Genomic DNA, 20,651 nt, shown 5'->3' with positions numbered 1-20,651 from the left:
GGAAGACCACAGTTCACATTTGCGAACAAATCATCGCAAGTGTGATGATAGTAGAAATGGGGGACCTTCGCAATTGCGAGGAGTTTTCTTTCAAATTTTCAAACTTAGAAAACCTTAAAAGCGATTTTTCCAAGAACCCTTCTTCCCCAATTCATTGGTAAGTGATTCTAACATATTTTCTTTCAATCTTCCATTACATTTTATTAGATTTCAACCTAAAATCTAGGATTTTCATGGTGGAAATTGGGGGTTTGGGTAGAATTAGGGATTTTTGTAAAATTAGAATTTAGACCTCAAATTGAGGTCAGATTTCGAAATAAATTATATAACCGGGCTCGGGGGTAAATGAATAATCAAAATTTTGATCCGAATTTCGAGTTTGGACCAAGTGGGTCCGAGAGTTGACTTTTGTTACTTTTTCAATAATGACCTAAATTGAACCTTTTTCATTTGTGGGTAGTTCCTAAGGCTTATTTTGAATCGTTTGGTTGATAATTTGCTAGATTTGGTTGGTTCAGAGGCTTGTTTGAAAGGCAAGGTTGTGGTTGAGCTTTGAGTTGATCTTTGGAGCGAGGTAAGTGTCGTGGTTAATCTTGACTTGAGGGATTAGGATTTATTTGCCTATGTGCTACTTGTTTAAATGTTGGGTACTATGTATATGTGAGGTGACGAGTACCTATGCGTTATTGTTGGATTAAAGCATGCGAGTGAGACTTGTTTCTTGTAATTTATTATTTTCTTTGATCATGAATTCATGATATCCATGCTTAAACGAGTTTGATTACTAAATTGATCGTTCTTTCCGCATTTATGGACCGTCTATGATAATTGAATATTGTTTCTGAAGTTGAGGTTGATTTTTGTGAAACCATTATTGACACAAGAATTTCCCTCTTCTTATCCAATAAGGCACAAATTTCCTTTAGAAAAATGCATAAGTACCCCCTGAGTCCTGACCTATACCTCGATTTTCAACTACACACTTTTTCTTTGCGGGAATCCTATTAGCTCCCTAAACTTATTTTAAATGGAATTATTTGCACCATAAAACTAGACAACGAAACTCTTGGCAAGTGGTGAGCTACATGTGTCCCCACATATATTTTTAGTACTTTTTTTTATTCTTTCTTCTTTTTCTTATCCCTTTTTCTTATTTCTTATTATTCTTATTTTTTTTTTTGGTTATTTCATTCTCTTTCTTTTTGTTTTGGTCACCGGCAACATAAAATGGTGGTCATCGAAATTTCACAAATACTATATTTTCCGGCAATAGATTTTTATCCCGATCTAAGTGTATTTTATTTTATATATATATAAATATTTCTTGGAAGTGTAATTTATGTGTGGGAGGAAGAGCAAAAGAAATAAAAACGAATATAAGTTGAGAAAACATTTTCCAATTAAAATTTCAATACATCATTTTTTCCGGCATGGGAAGGTTTTCCGATGATGAATCCCCCCCCCCCCAAATCTGAGTATATTTTGCTTTGCTTATGAATAAATCTTTTTGAGAGTTTAATTTGTGTGTGAAAAGAAAAAATGGAAGAAAAACGGTTAGACAAAGTCGCCGGTGAATGAATATCCGCTGGAATTAGAGAAGAAACGAAAAAAAAAGACAAAGAAAAAGGAAAAGGAAAAGAAAAAAAAAGTAAGAAAAAATGGTAAAAAAGAATAAAAATAATCTGAAAATAATTTTTTTTGCTTCTCACTCTCCTTTGGAAGAATGAAATACACACACTTTGCCACGTAGCGTTAAAGGTGCAAATAATTCCATTTAAAATAAGTTTAGGGGGTAATAGGATTCCCGCAAAGAAAAAGTGTGTAATTGAGAATCCGGGTATAGATTAGGGGTACTTATGCATTTTCCCTTTCCTTTATGAAAGGAACCAATTCAAAAAAAATCTACTATTTCTCGTTCACACCTCTTTATTTTATTAAATAAAACGCAACATAAATATCCTTTTTCACGTGCAATGGTAACAAGAGAAATAATAGAAAAAGAATCACGTGAACACACATTAATTGAATGTGCCACGCCCACTAGATGGGAACTTAAAGAATCATGGATATAGGTTAATGGATTTAAAATACTCCTACGTGCTGGGAGTACTTTCAGCCCTCTTATATGTTAGCTGCAACTGTCCATAATTATTTTAGCTTTGGTCCCTAGTTCTGCTGCTTTCTCTGTGCTCAAAGTACCATTTGAGACCAATATAATGAGTTCGTATCCTCCGCCAGGCAAGTCAATTTCTTTTCTATTTATCTTTTTTTTTTCCTCTCATGGAGCTTAGTGTACCGGTCATTTAATTAAGTCATAGTTTTGACATCATTTGATTGTTAGGGTATGGTGCACCTCCTCCACCACCAAGCGGCGGGTACTACGGTCAGAACTATCTTCCGCCGCCAAGTTATCAAGGATACTTCAATGATCAATACGCTCCTCCACCACCACCTCCTCAACATATCTATCACCACCACGAGCGTAACGGATGTTCCTCATTCCTCAAAGGCTGGTATGTCAACTCTCTCTCGAAAGAGATTTTCATATTCCCACAATTCAAGTAGATGCGAGATATAGAAATTTATCTTTCGTAATTGTGGAAGCAGTTTTGTTATTTTTTCGATAATTGGGGCGCGTACTTCATGTGTCAAATAAATAAGTGTCCCCCACAACTATTTGTAAATGTATAAATATGACCCTCAAGTAATACAAGTGGAAGGTTAACTTGCAAATTAATAACTGAATGATGAGGACAGTATAATATGCTAGTAAAACTAATTGAATCTTTTTATGATATTCAAGAACGTTGATTGGTATGTAATACTATACATCTTATTATAAGCATACTTTCATAAAGTCTTGATTAGCTGTATATTTCTACTCCTTGATTTCCAATTGAACTTTCGAATCAATTGACATTTGGGTTATTACGCTGTCAAGATTATAATATCTTCCCAAATTCAATTGAGTCAAACTGAAGTGCTACTGCTAAAATTTTGCCATTTGGAGTATAATTTTTTCTACCCCAAGATCACTACATAATAAAAACCAGTCAATAACAATAATCACTGTACGTTCACATCAAAAAAATTAATGGCACTAATTCTCTTAGAACATTCATCACAACACAACGGCTGGGGAACACGAGTAGAGTTGGCTGACAAATCCCTCGCTTTCTGTTTTCTCTTTTAATTCTTCTTAGATATATATAATTGTATAATTAGGTAGATAACTTTAGCACATGACATTTTGATTAAGAAAAAGTTCAAAAGCACCGAAGTTTCCTAATGTTTACAGATGAATGTCCAGAAAATACATGTCTCATTTCTGGCTGCTCCATTATTTAGTTTGTGCCCACAAAACCAAAAAATAAAAAAGAAAAAAAAAAAGGAATAATTTTTTTAATTTTCGAGAGAAAAGAAGCAAAGAAATACTAGCATTGTGTGTTCTTCGTCAAAAATAGACTTGCGAAACTGGGAAAAATGGATACACAAAAATGCATGATCGTAAATTTTATGGTAAAAAAGCCACAGATATTTATATGTTAGAGATTTATGTTTGAAGTAAACTTGTGGTCAGGAAATTCGCTCTAGTTGAAGTACTTCATCTCGCTGAATTTTTTAGGAGTATTAAGTTTCATGAAGAAAGTATGCAGTTAGACATATATCACTGGTAGTTTCTAGAATTAAAGTGGTACATTTTTAAATTCAGTGTTTTTGACCAATGATGTAAACGAATTTGAATAATAAATAAGTTTATAATTTAATCATAGAACTATGAAAAAGTCAAGTGGGAAAAAAAAAATTAAAGATCGATCTTCAAAGAAATGTATTTATTTGGATTTTACAAGTATAGTATTTTTTTTTCAGGATAGTAGTTGCACTTATATAGAAAAGTTACTTGCAATTATCCGTCGAATGAGTATATTTATTTTATATTATCGATGTATAAAAGTTAAACTTGTTATGAATAGTTTGTACATTGGATACTACTTTGGATACTACATTGGATGCTACATTGGATGTTCATGTTGTAAATAACTTAAAGATTAAATTTCCTATTTTATGTCCATCATTTTTACTTTTTATGCCTATAAAAGGCCATGTAATTGCAATGAAAAATTACACCAAAGTGAAAGAAGAAAACACTTCTCCCTTCTTTCTATCTCTTCTTATTTACATTTTACTGCATTACTTTTATTTTATAACACGTTATCAGCACGATGCTCTAATTTTATTCTTAACTCCCGCTAAGTTGAGCCATATTTTATTAAGTTTTCACTATGTCAAATTTATCAAAACTTGAATTTGTGGCACTTGACATCACCGGGAGGAACTATTTATCATGGGTTCTTGATGCTGAAATTCACCTTGACGCTAAAGGTCTTGGAAATACTATTATACAAGGAAATGAAGCATCAAATCAGGATAAAGCGAAGGCCATGATTTTCCTTCGTCATCATCTACATGAAGGGTTAAAAACTGAATATTTAACCGTAAAAGATCCACTTGAATTATGGATTAATTTGAAGGATCGATATGACCACCTAAAACTTACGGTATTACCGAAAGCTCGGTATGAGTGGATACATTTAAGGTTGCAAGACTTTAAAACCGTAAGTGAGTATAATTCTGCTATCTTTAAAGTAAGTTCTCTATTAAAATTATGTGGAGACACTATCACAGATGAGGACTTATTGGAAAAAATATTTTCTACTTTTCACGCTTCAAATGTGGTGCTACAACAACAATACCGTGAAAAAGGTTTTAAGAAATATTCTGAGTTAATCACATGCCTACTTGTGGCTGAGCAGAATAATACTCTATTAATGAAAAATCATGAAGCCCGTCCCACTGGGTCAGCTCCATTTCCGGAAGTGAATGTTGTAGCAACATATGATAAGTTTGAAAGAAAATAAAATAATTACCGTGGTCGTGGACATGGTCGTAAACGTGGACGTGGCAGGGGGCGAAACAATTATCGTCATTATGGTGGAAATAAATTGGAGAACAATAAGGGTTCTCAAATTAATCATTCAAAAGGTAAAGCTAGTATGTGTCACCGATGTGGTATGAGAGGTCATTGGGCACGCATTTGTCGTACGCCAGAACATTTTGTCAAACTTTATCAAGCCTCCCTCAAGAAAAAAGAAAATAATGTGGAGGCACACTTGACCTTTCAAAATAATGATGATGAAGCAGGTCCCTCAAATAAATATGATTCTAAGGCACATCTTGCATATAAAGATGATGATTTTGAAGGCCTAACAAATATTACTCATTTAGAAGTTGGGGACTTCTTTGAGGATATTGACTGAAGAACTAATCATCTTACTGGGGAATGAAGCTATAAAAGTTGTTATGTTTATGTTTGCAACTAGTTTATTTTTCTTGAGTGTATTTTCCTAATGCATCATGTGTTGCTAGTTTCTACATTTCTAATGTATTTCTTAATGTTTTTTTCCTGCTTGTCTTTCATATTTCTTATGATGTATTATTTGTCTTTTTTATGAAGAATATGAAAATTCCCCAGTCTTCAGTTGGACTCAAGATTAATAAAGATGATATATGTCTTCTGGATAGTGCTACAACACACACTATTTTAAAAGATAAGAGATATTTCTCTTATTTGGTAATGAAAGAAGCGAATGTTAATACAATATCCGGTAGTACAAGATTAATTGAAGGTTCTGGAAGAGCCAATTTATTACTACCAGGAGGAACAAATTTGGCTATTGATGAAGCACTATATTGTAGTAAATCTCAAAGAAACTTATTAAGTTTCAAAGATATTCGCCAAAATGGCTATCATATTGAGACTACAAATGATGAAAAGATTGAATATCTTTATATTACTACAATAATGTCCGGTAAGAAATATGTGCTTGAAATGTTACCTGCTCTTTCCTCCGGCTTATACTACACAAGTATTAGCAGGATTGAAACACATGCCATAGTAAACGAGAAGTTTACTAATCAAGATAATTTTATTATTTGGCATGACCGGTTGGGCCATCCTGGTTCTAATATGATGCGTAAAATAATTGAGAATTCACATGGACATGCAATGAAGAATCAAAAGATTCTTCAATTTAAGGAATTCTCTTGTGGTGCGTGTTCTCAAGGAAAATTAATTATTAGACCATCAACTATTAAAGATAGGATGGAATCCCTTGCATTTCTGGAACGTATACATGGTGATATATGCGGGCCCATTCAGCCTCCATGTGGACCATTCAAATATTATATGGTTTTGGTAGATGCATCTACAAGATGGTCACATGTGTGCTTACTATCAACTCGCAATATGGCATTTACGAGATTGTTGGCTCAAATAATAAAGCTAAGAGCACAATTTCCAGATTATGCAATTAAGACAATTCGTCTTGATAATGCCGGTGAGTTTACATCCCAAGCCTTTAATGATTATTGTATTTCAACTGGGATAACAATTGAGCATCCGGTTGCTCATGTTCATACACAAAATGGTCTAGCAGAATCATTGATCAAACGCCTCCAATTAATTGCTAGACCAATGCTTATGAGAACAAAACTTCCCATTTCAGTATGGGGTCATGCTATTTTGCACGCAGCAGCACTTGTGCGGATAAGGCCCACAAGTTATCATAAAGTCTCCCCATTGCAATTGGCTTTTGGTCAGGAGCCAAATATTTCCCATCTTAGGATCTTTGGTTGTGCGATATATGTTCCAATTGCTCCACCACAACGCACAAAGATGGGTCCTCAAAGAAGGTTGGGGATATATGTTGGATATGAATCTCCTTCTATTATAAAATATCTAGAGCCGATGACTGGAGATTTATTTGCGGCAAGATTTTCTGATTGCCATTTTAATGAATCAGTATATCCAACATTAGGGGGAGAAAATAAGCAGCTGAAAAGGAAGATAGATTGGAATGCATTATCACTGTCTCATTTAGATCCTCTAACAAATCAATGTGAACAAGATGTTCAAAAGATTATTTATTTACAAAATATTGCAAATCAATTGCCAGATGCATTCACTAACCTACCAAGGGTGACTAAGTCACATATTCCAGCTGCTAATGCTCCAATTCGAGTTGATATCCCGACAGAACAATTAATTAAAGCAAATGAGTCTAAGCCATGCTTGAAACGTGGTAGACCAATCGGTTCTAAAGATAAAAATCCTCGAAGAAGAAAAGGAGCAAGTGATCAAAGTGAACATAACACAGAGGTAGTGGCTCAAGAAGAGCCCCAAGACGTAACAAATGATAAGACCTTAGGGGAGGTCCAGGTACCTAAAAATAATGAAAATGAAGAGATATCAATAAGTTACGTCTCAACCGGGAAAAGATGGAACCGAAATAATATTGTTATCGATAACATTTTTGCTTATAATGTTGCTGTTGAAATAATGCAACAAGATGAGGATCTTGAACCAAAATCTGTCAATGAATGTAGACAGAGAAATGATTGGCCAAAATGGAAAGACGCTATCCAGGCAGAGTTAACTTCACTTGGAAAACGTGAAGTCTTCGGACCCATAGTTCGAACACCTGAAGGCATAAAGCCAGTAGGGTATAAATGGGTTTTTGTGCGAAAACGAAATGATAAAAATGAAGTCGTTAGATATAAAGCACGACTTGTGGCACAAGGGTTTTCCCAAAGGCCTGGAATTGATTATATGGAGACATATTCTCCTGTAGTGGATGCTATCACCTTCAGGTATCTCATAAATATGGCAGTGCAAGAAAAACTTGATATGCATCTAATGGATGTTGTTACAGCCTATTTGTATGGATCATTAGACAACGAAATTTTTATGAAAGTACCTGAGGGATTTAAAGTGCCAGAAGCATATAAAAGTTTTCGAGAAACTTGTTCAATAAAGCTTCAGAAATCTTTATACGGATTGAAACAATCAGGTCGTATGTGGTACAATCGCCTGAGTGAATACCTGTTGAAAGAAGGGTACAAGAATGATCCAATTTGTCCTTGTGTCTTTATAAAAAGGTCTGGATCTGAATTTGTTATAATCGCTGTGTATGTTGATGATTTAAATATCATTGGAACTCCTGAGGAGCTTCCAAAAACAGTAGACTGTTTGAAGAAAGAATTTGAAATGAAAGATCTTGGAAAGACAAAATTTTGTCTTGGTCTACAAATTGAGTATATGAAAGATGGAATATTTGTCCATCAATCGACATACACCGAAAAGATTTTAAAGCGATTCTATATGGATAAAGCACATCCATTGAGTACCCCGATGGTTGTGAGATCACTTGATATAAAGAAAGATCCATTCCGACCTCATGAAAATGATGAAGAGCTTCTTGGTGCCGAAGTACCATATCTTAGTGCAATTGGGGCATTAATGTATCTTGCCAATAATTTCCGACCAGATATAGCTTTCTCAGTAAGCTTATTGGCAAGATTTAGTACTTCGCCAACACAAAGACACTGGAATGGTATTAAACATATATTCAGATACCTCCAAGGGACCATTGATATGAGTTTATTTTATTCAAATGAATCCAAGCCATCATTGATTGGTTATGCAGATGCAGGATATTTGTCTGATCCACACAAAGGTCGATCTCAGACAGGCTATTTATTTACAAGTGGAGGTACAGCCATATCATGGCGTTCGACAAAACAAACTATGGTTGCTACTTCTTCAAATCATGCAGAGATAATAGCCATTCACGAAGCAAGTCGAGAATGCGTTTGGTTAAGATCTATAACTCAACACATTCAGCAAACATGTGGTCTTTCTTCGAAAGAGAATATTCCAACAATATTGTATGAAGACAATGCTGCATGCATAGCTCAATTGAAAGGAGGATATATCAAAGGAGATAGAACAAAACACATTTCACCGAAATTCTTTTTCACTCATGATCTTCAGAAGAATGGTGAAATAGATGTACAACAAGTTCGTTCAAGTGATAATTTGGCTGATCTGTTCACTAAGGCATTACCAACCTCAATATTTGAAAAGCTGATATATAAGATTGGAATGCGTCGTCTTCGAGACATTAAGTGATTTTTCATCAGGGGGAGTAACTACACGCTGCACTCTTTTCCTTAACCAAGGTTTTGTCCCACTGGGTTTTCCTGGTAAGGTTTTTAATGAGGCAACAAGCAATGCATATTATAAATAACTATGTACATCCCAATATTTTTTTTGTAAGTTTTTAATGAGGCACATTATCTTACATGGACATCCAAGGGGGAGTGTTATGAATAGTTTGTACATTGGTAACTACTTTGGATACTACATTGGATACTACATTGGATACTACATTGGATGCCCATGTTGTGAATAACTTAAAGATTAAATTTCCTATTTTATGTCCATCATCTTTACTTTTTATGCCTATAAAAAGCCATGTAATTGCAATGAAAAATTACACCAAAGTGAAAGAAGAAAACACTTCTCCCTTCTTTCTATCTCTTCTTATTTACATTTTACTGCATTACTTTTATTTTATAACAAAACTATATTTATTTACCTAGTGCTCATTGCTTTTTACAGTTTGGCCGCTCTTTGTTGCTGCTGTATTTTGGAAGAGTGCTGCTGCTGCTGTTTCTAGTTGGTTGGATTTGCCATCTGCCCAAATATCATGTGCCTGTCAAACTTTTGCTATTTGATGGATTTTAATTATCTCAAAATTTAAGATGGTGATGATAAATAATAATGTTCCTAATTAATGGACTTTGAACTGCAAACTATATGTGTGGGTTTTCTTGCTTTTAGTTATGTATTGTTGGAGACATGTTGGTGTAATGATGGAGGGACAAATGCCAGCTAGTTATATTACAAATAATAGAACTGTATGATTGGTTGAACTTTACAAATAATAATTATATTTTTTAGCTGGATGTTGAGATATTCTATTTAAATGTTTCAATGTTATCCGTCTGCGTTCTAAGGGCATCTTCAAGGGTGCACTATTTTTTGCACCAAATCTAAATTGTAAAATTTGATATTTTTTTCTCCAATGGAACACCAAATCTTGCACCATTATAGTGCATGAATAGTGTCGCACCAAATTTGGTGTGACACTATTCATCAACACCAAATTTGATTTATTATTATTATTTTATTTTTCTTTTTATTTTTTTGGACTTCTAATTTATCATATATTGTGTATATAATTAATTTTTATATTAAGATCTTGATAATTTTAATTTTATATCTTATTTTTTTATATATATTATATTTATATAAAATTATAAGTTAATTTTATTATTATTATAATTGTATAAAAAGAAATATAACTATTATTTAAAAATAAAAAATGTAAATATAAGATATCTAATATTGCTAAAGATAGAATTATATATGATGAATATGGAAAAGAGAAAAAAGAGAGAATTTGTTTGAAGGAAATAAAAAATAAAATTTAAATAGAAGATAATAATATAATATAGAAGAGAGAAGAAATATTTTTTTTTTAATGTAAAAAATGATGTAATAATTGAAATAAATTTGGTGTTACACCATTTTAGTGTGAAATTTGGTATTAGAGTTGGAGATGGTCACAAGAAGAAAGTGTAAAAGAGAGTACGATTTGTATGCTACCTCTTGTGTGGTATATCACATAAATATCATTGAGTTGAATTCTTGTTACCAAGATTTCACCAATGCCACTGAGTTGAATCCTTGTGCTAATTAAGGGGTAAATTTAATATTTATTTTCCTCGAAAAATTTAAAAATCGTAGACTGAGCCAGTTGCAATTGAGTTAGCCTTTCTTGAGCATTCACTTTCTATAGGGTTTACGAGTGATAATTGAAAAATAGTCACAATTTCAAAAGTAATCGAAATTTAGCCACTTTTTATGTAAAGATAAATTTGTACGAAAATATTGCTTAAAATCCAAAAAATATTCCAGCATAATATATTGGAGTTCCAACATAATATACTGGACTTCCAGTATAATATGCCGGAGTTTTAGTATAATATACTGGTCCAACATAATATGCTGGAAATTCATACACATGTGCTCCAATCTCCAGTATATTATGCTGGAACTTTCCGTGTTACAGGAAAACAATGGCTATTTTTCAATGACTTTGCAAATACTGGCTATTTTTCAATTACTAGTCCAAAAACTAGCTAGCCCGTGCTATTTTTACCTTTCTATTGTCTGCTGTCGAATCTAATCTTAATCTTAATTATTTGCAATTTTCTGTCATAATTTAGTCTTAATTATTCAATATTCACATTTAATTCCAATGGTCGACTCTATATTTGTAAATTATTTTTTAATAAGAAAAAAAAGTAACAAAGATAAAATACAAGTTTGTTTTATTTTACGATCTGCTTCTGAATTTATTTCAGTTCCGAGAATTGTTTCTGATTTAGGACTTATCACATTTAGACAAAATTGTGATGGATTTTTTAGGATAACCATCTAAATTTTGACCCAGGTAAGAAAAATAGTCTCTTGACAGAATTTTGGGAAGCACTTTTAGAAATTGTCAGAATTTTTTATATGATAGATCACCAGAATTTGCCACGAAACATGAAAATCAATTTAATCGCCAAAATTTGTCACAAAATATGAAAAAATTCTGACGATGGTCGGGAGCGCTTCTCAAAATTCTGGTGGGAGGTTATTTTATCAAGACTTCTTTTATCGGGTCAAATTTTAAACGGCAGCACCGAAATGATCGTATTTGTGCAAATCAGCCTTCAAATAGTATCTGGACCAATGAATCTGTGGCTCCTTGGGCTTGTCCCGTGTTCAGATGGGTTACGATCTTCTTCGTATAGTAGAATGAGAGGGTGTTTGGATTGACTTATAAAAAGTAGTTTTTTAAGCTAAAAGTTAAAAGTTGGCTTTTGACTTATTTTTATACTTTTTATGTTTAAAAGTAAGTGTTTTAAAGTATTTTTTATCATTATCAAACACCACACAAACTAAAAAAGTGCTTAAAACCAATAAGCACTTAAAATGAACCAATCCAAATACCCTCTGAGTCCAAATTGTTCTTCATCCAAATCTGCGATCCAAGATTGCTATGCTAAACTTACACGACAAAATGAAAATTGAAGCTTAATTTCCTTGTCATTAACATTTGATTACTGAAGCATTGATGCCGCAATTTGTTCTTAGGCCCAGACAAGAGCAACTTGGGCTTTTCCTTGGCCTAAAATGTAGAGATTTGTATCTATACCCGTTTTTTGGGTCACATTTTAACTAATATGTTCTTTGCAAAAAAAGATAAAATTACAAGCGTACCCACTTTTCGCGTAAACTTCAGCATACGGACCTGAAGTAGCAAATGCAATCACGCAAAGTTCAGCATTCTAGTAGACGGGCCTGAAGATGTTTGTAATTGCTGAACTTAAGCATTCTACTAGCTGAGGTTTTGTTCTCTATTTGCTAAACTTCAGCATGTTTTAGCTGAAATTTTTGTTTGTAATTGCCGAACTTAAGCATTCTACTAGCTGAAGTTTTATTCTCTATTTGCTGAACTTCAGCATATTTTAGTTGAAGTTTTATTTTATAATTAGTTTCTTTACTGTTCAGTCAACTGGTTAGCCATGTGATAGTATTCAGAATCCATCTGTTCGCATATCTTATTAGGGGTGAGGTAGGATAGTTATGGAGTAGTTTTCAACAGTGGTAACTTGGTACTAATAGTTAACTTTCTGCAAATCCTTGGAAAAGCGTTGCCTTGGTCAGCTAGGCAAAACATGAGAGTATCATTTGCAGAAGAGGAAAAGAAAGGAGGAAGAAAGGAGCGCACAGGTAGTAGGAAGAAGGAGACGCCTGAAGTGGTAAAAATTAGGGTATAAGTTAAATCGGGGTGACCAAATAAGACGCTCCATGCAATTTTTACCTAAAATGTTCACGAGAAGTGCATAGATAGCCGATTTTGGGATTCCTATTTATTTTAAGCGACTGCCTAAGTTTATAAAATTTTGTTAGTCTAGCTGTTTCGAAAATAACTTCAAACATACAAGATTGGAAATGTAAAAATTCACATCTAAAGTTACAAATTTTATCTGAAATTTAGCATATTGTTTATGCAAGCAAACTTTTGACATATTGCAATTGATGTAATTTCTGAGCTGAGAGTCCAAACTTTTTGACAACTTTGGACCATTGTTTTTCGATTTTTTCTTTTTTTCTTTTAAATTAAATTGTAGTAGTGTTTCACTGTTTTAGCAAACACTCTTGTACCTATTATTCTAGAGCATACAAAGGATATGAACTAAAAGGAGGCCATAGCGAAACTGAGGAACCCAAAACGTACAATACCAATACTACTGATGATAATATTTTTATAGCTAAAAGATTCCTACTGCTTGTGTGCCAGACAAAGCAATCACATCAATTATGGAGAATATACCAAAGCATAACTCAGTTTCAATTAGAATATTTTATTTAATTATAGGTTGACAATCACTATTTTGTCCTTGGTATATAACGACACTTTCAATTTAGAGAATCTTTCATAAAATAATAATTCAAAATATGTAACTTTTGACTTGAACTTTCAAAGACCTTTTCTTTAATTATTTTTCTGGAAAAATATTATATATAGTCCAAACCTTTTCCATAAAAAATGTTTTGGTACTTCTAACTAACTCATGACATAAGAACTTTCAAATATTAAATTTCGAGATCCACATAATTGAATCTTCTGTTATTCTTCTACTCCTTTGCTTGACTAATTATTTTACTTACTGATCTAAATTGGTTTATCAAACATATAAACTAGACATTAAATATATCCTGCTTACATAGGGGTAGTTTGATACGAGGTATAAGAAGGTATAAGGGTAATATAAAAATTTAATACCACCTTAATACTCTGTTTGGTTAGCAAATCAGATATAAGTTATCCCGGTGTTAATTTTAACACTAGAATAACTTATACCTTATAGAAGGTGGAGTAATTAGCACCGATATAACTTATACATTCTTCTTAGAAATTATGCAATTGTCATTCTTAATACAACATACCAAACAATAAATAAATAAATAACAATCTCAGCATAACTTATCCGAATATAACTTATACCGGCATATCTTATACCTTATAGAAGGTGGGGTAATTAACACCGGTATAACTTGTACTTTCTTAGAAATTATGCAATTATCTTTCTTAATACAACATATCAAACAATAAATAAACAATAATCCCAGCATAACTTATCCGAATATAAATTATACCGATATAACTTATACCGGCATAAATCGTGTTCCAACCAAAGGACCCCTAAATAAAGATAATGACAAATGCTTTGGAGTTGTAGATTTTTTTTCTTTGGGTTTTCCTTATATATATACACACACGAAATCCGCGTTGTCTTGTACAAGGAAACAAAATAAAATCTTTATCACTAAATCCTGTATTATAAATCTAATCACAACATGAAGAGCAAATTATTATTATTATTATTCTATTGCAAATGGGTTCTTTTTATTTAAATTTTAATTTTTTTAACAATTTTAGTTCAATTCAACATTCAACCTTCCCAACTTATGTTCATGTCGACATTCGTTTCGCTCAAAAGAATAAACTAATTTTATTATGGGATACGGCACACCATTTCATTTTGGTTAGACTAGTTATTAATTGGATTTCAAGTTACAGTAAAGACCTTTAAGGAGTCAGTTTCTCTATTATATTAGGGCTCTCTAGCTTAAATAGGACTTTTTGAAACTCTCTCCAGTTTTATATGGTTATAATAGCACGCGCTAGTAAGTTTTCGGACTGATCATTCAAAAATAGTTAGCATTTATAAAGTTATTGAAAAATAGCCACTATTTTGCCGTAACACGGAAAGTTCTAGCATAATATACTAGAGATCGGTGCACCTATGTATGAACTTCATGCTGGAACTCCAACACGCGGAAAATTCTAATATATTATGTTGGATTGGTATATTATACTGGATAAATCCTGCTATTTTTGAACTTCTCCCTTTTATATGCTATCACTCTTTACTTATTGCTACTCCTGGGCTAATTTTAGTTTATAACATTAGAATTAAACTTCTTTCCTTTTCTTATTTTAATATTTGATTTTGAAATGATTTGATAATTTAGCTTTCTTCTAACATTTCTGGCTCAATTCTGTTAAGAACTTCTCATAAAAGGTCATTTTAGGGGGACTATTAACACAATGTCAAATCAATATTTATAAAAATAGGAAATATCAGATATAAGAGGGGATGACGTTGACACTCAAACGGCGATTGGATTTCAAAATTAGGAATGACCAAAGTGTTGAAACTTCACATATCCATCAGAAATTTTAAAATTATATATTAGTAGATATGAAATTTCTTTAATAAATTCTTCATGTCGTGCTAGAAAGAATAAAATTGTTGTACTGAAATTTTTAGTACAACATTTATCAAAATTCAAAGAAAAATTAGTAAATTCTTTCAGTTATCCTAGAAAAGTAAAAGTATTGTACTGGAATTCTAGCTCCATCTTCAATTTGAGAAGGATAAAACTAGAAATAAAATTTAACTACAATAATTTACTTTTTCTGGGAATATAAGAAAATCTTAAAATTTTTAAAATTTCATTTTAGTTACAACTTTATTCAATATGGAAATGCGCTTCAGGCCAATGAAAAAGTTAATCAATATGACTAATTTGGATTTTCGCATTCCAGGTATGACTTTTAAAAAGTTGATTCTTAACATTCTAAAGTGTGAAATCTTATATTGCTGTGAGATCACGTATTAAGTATGGCTGATTTAAAGAATATATGGGTATAAACTTTATCCATAACATAGTGTTACGGCTTGTTTGGATGGTTGTTACGTATCGTTTCATAATGTATCGTATCGTATTGTATTATATTGTATCGTATTGTATAATTTGATGAATACAATATTTGGATAGACTGTATCGTTTGCCATCATTTCATGATATCACGCGCCAGCAATATAAAGATTAAACTTGCAAAATTATAAAGAAAAAATTATAATACGAGGTAAAATTATTATATAAGAAGATAGGGGAAATGATAAAATAAGATTATTTATTAATAGTGATGGGCAAGTGTCACGACTCAAAACTAACCCTGTCGTGATGGCGCCTAACATGATACTAGGCAAGCCGAGACACTACCAAAATCAATCAATATTTTCATTTTACGACAAAACCAAAGCTATTTAACAATAAACCTGCATAAAGAGTTTAAATCAAAACAACATTGCGGCAAGAAAACCCGACATCGGGGTGTCACTAGACATGATCATCTACTACAACCATCTGACAACATCAAGACTAACATAGCCTGAAAATAACTGAATACAACTAAGGGAAGATAAGGAGGGAGAAAAGCAGGGCTGCAATCGCCAGCCAACTACCTTACTAACTCCGATGGACCTGCCACTGCGAAATCAACACCTGCTACCGAGTTAAGAAATACCTGGATCTGCAGGGAGTAATGTGAGTACGCCAACTCAGTAAGTAATAAAAGTAAATAGAGGCTGAGTAGTAGTGACGAGCAATAAAACATATACAGTTCATATCATGAAATCTCAATAAAATACAACAGGCTTTTAAAATCAGGGTTTTGAATCAACTCAACTCATTTAAATCCAGTTTTAGTAAAACCATTTAAAACATCTTTCAACAGTTTTCAACGAAGTGATGAAACTGTGAGTAAAAATGATGAAAACATAAACATCCCCTCAGACAAAACTCACTTGTATACAGTCCCTCGGGCAACATAAATCAAGAACAGCCCCTCGGCGAACATCACTCGTGAACAGCCCCTCGGGCAAACATAAATCATAAACAGCCCCTGGGGCAAAACATTATATCACTCACTAAGGGTACCCGCGCTCACTGGGATGTGCAGACTCCGGAGGGGCTTCTACAGCTCAAGCGCTATAACAAGCCACCTCGTGGCATAAATCAATCAGGCCCTCGACCTCATAACAAGTCACCTCGTGGCATAAATCAATCAGGCCTGCGGCCTCACAAAAATTCATGAATCAATAACAACATGCTGTGGCATGCATCCCGATCCCATAATATCCTCACAACACATCACTCAGTCAGAAACCTCTCAAGCCACTCGTGCTATCAGTAAAATAGGGTGCTCAGCCCAAATATATCATTTTATGCATCAAAATGGAGTAATAAAGGCTGAGTTATGAAATCAGTAAACACAACATGACTGAGTATAGATCTTATATCAAAAATAGTGAGAGGATAATAAGAAAAAGCCCTTAAGGGTCCAAACAACTCTGGCACAAGGCCCAAATATGGCATTCAACCCAATTTATAGGAAATTCTTTCTAAAACACATAAGTATCATATAATTTAAGGTAAATACGCAACTTTATAATTGCTACGGGACGGACCAAGTCACAATCCCCAATGGTGCACGCCTACACGTCCGTCACTTAGCATGTGCGTCACCTCAAAATAGTAAAACAACGTGAAATTCAGGGTTTCATACCCTCAGGACTAGATTTACAATCATTACTTACCTCAAACAAGCCAATTCCAATACCGAGCAAGCCAAGCGATGCTCCAAAAATACCATCTTGCGCGTGCCGACCTCCGAATGGCTCGAAACTAATCAAAAATAACTCAAATACATCAAACAATGCTAAAGCAATCAATCACAATTGAAAAAGATCGAATCTTTAATCAAAAGCCCAAAATCTGCCAAAAAGCCCAACCCGAGCCGCATTTTGGAACCCGACAAAACTCACAAAATCTGATAACCTATTCAATTATGAGTCCAACCATACTAGTTTCATCAAATTTCGACTCCGATTCGATGTTCAAAACTTAAAAATTTACTTTATAAAACTTTAGGCAAAAACTCTCAAATTTTACTTTGAAATCATCAATCAAATGTCAAAATCGAAGATGGATTTATGAATATAACCAAAACCGAGTAGAGAACACTTACTCCAATAGCTATGGTGAAAATTGCCTTCAAAATAGCCCAAATTCGAGCTCCCCAACTCAAAATATGACCAAATGAACAAACTCTTGTCTTATATATTTTTTTTGCAAGCTATTTTGCCTTAATTCTCATGCCAAATAATCTCGAAACTCACTTTTAATGCCTTCAATGGATTCTTTGTGAAATTTTAGTCAAGTTAGGCTCTTGAATCACTCCATTTGACCTTATATTGAAGGAGATATGTTGGTTTCAATATTTGAAAATAGTGCAGATTTTTAAATACGAATTCAGTGGCAATTTCGCAATTAATCTAAAAATCTAGCAACCCAATTCCTAGTAAATTGACCATAAAATCTTCATACGAGGTCCAAATTCGACGATTCTTTTTTTGCTATGGCTCCATAATTACGATACTAATCTAATTATTCAATAAAAATAGAAATTGGAGCTCATTTGCTTAATGTAGTACCATTTATGCTTGAAAAACAATCTCGAAACATAAAAAACGAGCGCAACACAACCGAAACCTATCCGAAACTCACCCGAACCCCTTGTGACCCTGTTCGAACATACCAACAAGTCTTATATCATAACACATACCTACTTGAGGCCGCAAAACACATATAACAACATCGAAACGATGAATCACGCCTCAATTTGAAATCAATGAAATTGAAACTTGAAACTTTCACAACCGATGCCGAAACCTATCAAATCATGTCCGATTGATCTCAAGTTTTGCACACAAGTCAAATTTGACATTATGGACCTGCTCCAACTTCCGAAATCGAAATCCGACCCCTATATCAAAAAGTCCACTCCTGGTTAAACTTTCCAAAATTCAAACTTTCGCTATTTCAAGCCAAATTCTACTACGGACCTCCAAATCACAATCCGGACGCGCTCCCAAGTCCAAAATCATCCAACATAACTAACAGAATCATCATAAATCCAATCCAATGTCAAATTCTAAAAAGTCAAAACTTGGTCAAACCTTTCAAATTTAAAGCTTCTAGCTGAGAATCATTCTTTCGAATAACCTGAAAACCAAAACTAACGATTCACAAAAGTCATAATACTTTCTACGGAGCTACTCATACCCTCAAACAACCGAGTGAAGTGCAATTGCTCAAAATGACCGGTCAGGTCATTACAGCAAGATGAGAAAAAAAAGGTAACGATGCGGCCACACCAAATCAGTCGTTACATAAAGTGGTACTTTTTGTTGTTACGTATCGATGAATTTAACGATACGATATGATAAAATTTAAGTAACAATCAAATCAAATATTGTATTTAAAGTAATAATAAGATATGATACAATATGTAACAACCATCCAAACAAGCTGTATATGTTAGAAATTCTAAAGCCATAACAATAATTACGGATGAAAAAGAAAGAACATGGTTGTAAAATATAGTATCAAAAAAACTTTCTCTTGCTAGAAATGAGCTCTCCTCTCAGCAGTAGCTGATCATGGTGAAGAAATGCAAAATCTGGAGGAGGGAGTATTGTACAACATAACACCACTGGAAGAGACTAAAAAGAGTACCACAATCATTTGAGGTAAAGAAATTCAGAAATGTCAGTGCAATACAGGGCATCACTCCTTTAGATTTGACTCAAATGATGGCATCGACATCAATTTTGGTGGAGCAAACTCCATCAACAAAATTATGGGTATATCTAATGGAAGAAGGATAAAGTGAGGCTGAATCAATAGATAAGCATATCTATGCAAATTCTCATAAAGTATTGGATAATTGGAGTCAAATTGTAGGAATAGGAAAGTGTAACGAAGGCTATGACTTAACTACGACTGAAAGGGAGAAATTGAGAGAAGATGTTAAAATTACAATGGAGGATATCAAAGAGGAAATAGTATATAGAGATTTGCTGTAATTTGCTATGTTCTAGGATCTAACCCACCCCAAACAGTAATGAAGGGTTATTTTAAGAGAGTATGAGGTACATTGGAGATAGATAAGATTGCTCAGGTGAATTGGGGGAGGGGGTTTATTCATAGTAGGATTCGATTTAATGGAGAACAAGGAGAAGGTAGTGGAAGAAGGAATCAAAATATTTGACAAAAGCCAATGGTTGTCAAACCATGAAGACCAAATATCAAACTTGATAAGCAGGTGGTTGATAAAATTTCTGTACGGATTAGGCTGATGAACCTAGATATCAAATACTGGGGCCAAACTGCTCTAATAAAAAAATAAAAAAATGATTGGCAATCCACTAAAAGCGGACAAAGCCACAACCCAAAAGGAGAGATTGCAATTTGCTAGAATACTAGTAGAAGTAACACCAAACCAAATGTATCCAAATAGGGTAATATATGAGATTGAATGTGAAGTGATCATAGAACATGAAGTCAACTATGAATGAAATCCAATCTACTTAAATCATATGGCAACTTTGGACATGATCCCAAAGATTGCAGGAAACAATTAAGGCAGAAACAAGAGAATATAATTGAGGATGCTAACAGGGAAAAAATAATAGGAGGAATGCAACTAACACAAAGGAGGTGGAGAGAACAAGTGAGCAGCAACAAAGCAATGAGGTAGAAAGTACTAATGCAAGCAAAAATGGGAGCAATAAGGACAAACAGCTAGAGACATAAAATAATCAAAGTCAGACAATTAATAACAGAAAAGAGCAGGAAACACAGAAAGTGGTACAAGGGAAGGAAGCATGGAAGGGAAGAGGCAGTAATACAAATACATATGCTACAATAA

At 33.5% G+C, this 20,651-nt stretch overlaps 1 long non-coding RNA gene across 1 annotated transcript; it reads left to right on the top strand.

The window, feature by feature from the left end:
* The first annotated feature begins 2,024 nt into the window (after positions 1-2,024).
* On the top strand, positions 2,025-9,870 carry LOC104241372 (uncharacterized). The gene is made up of 3 exons (XR_011406600.1): positions 2,025-2,238; positions 2,342-2,513; positions 9,524-9,870. It is a non-coding gene; the product is annotated as an uncharacterized lncRNA (long non-coding RNA).
* The last annotated feature ends 10,781 nt before the right edge of the window (positions 9,871-20,651 follow it).

The sequence above is a fragment of the Nicotiana sylvestris genome, chromosome 4 (assembly GCF_000393655.2).
Source record: "Nicotiana sylvestris chromosome 4, ASM39365v2, whole genome shotgun sequence".
NCBI classification, from domain to species: Eukaryota; Viridiplantae; Streptophyta; class Magnoliopsida; order Solanales; family Solanaceae; genus Nicotiana; species Nicotiana sylvestris.
This window is presented reverse-complemented; position numbering and strand designations above follow the sequence as displayed.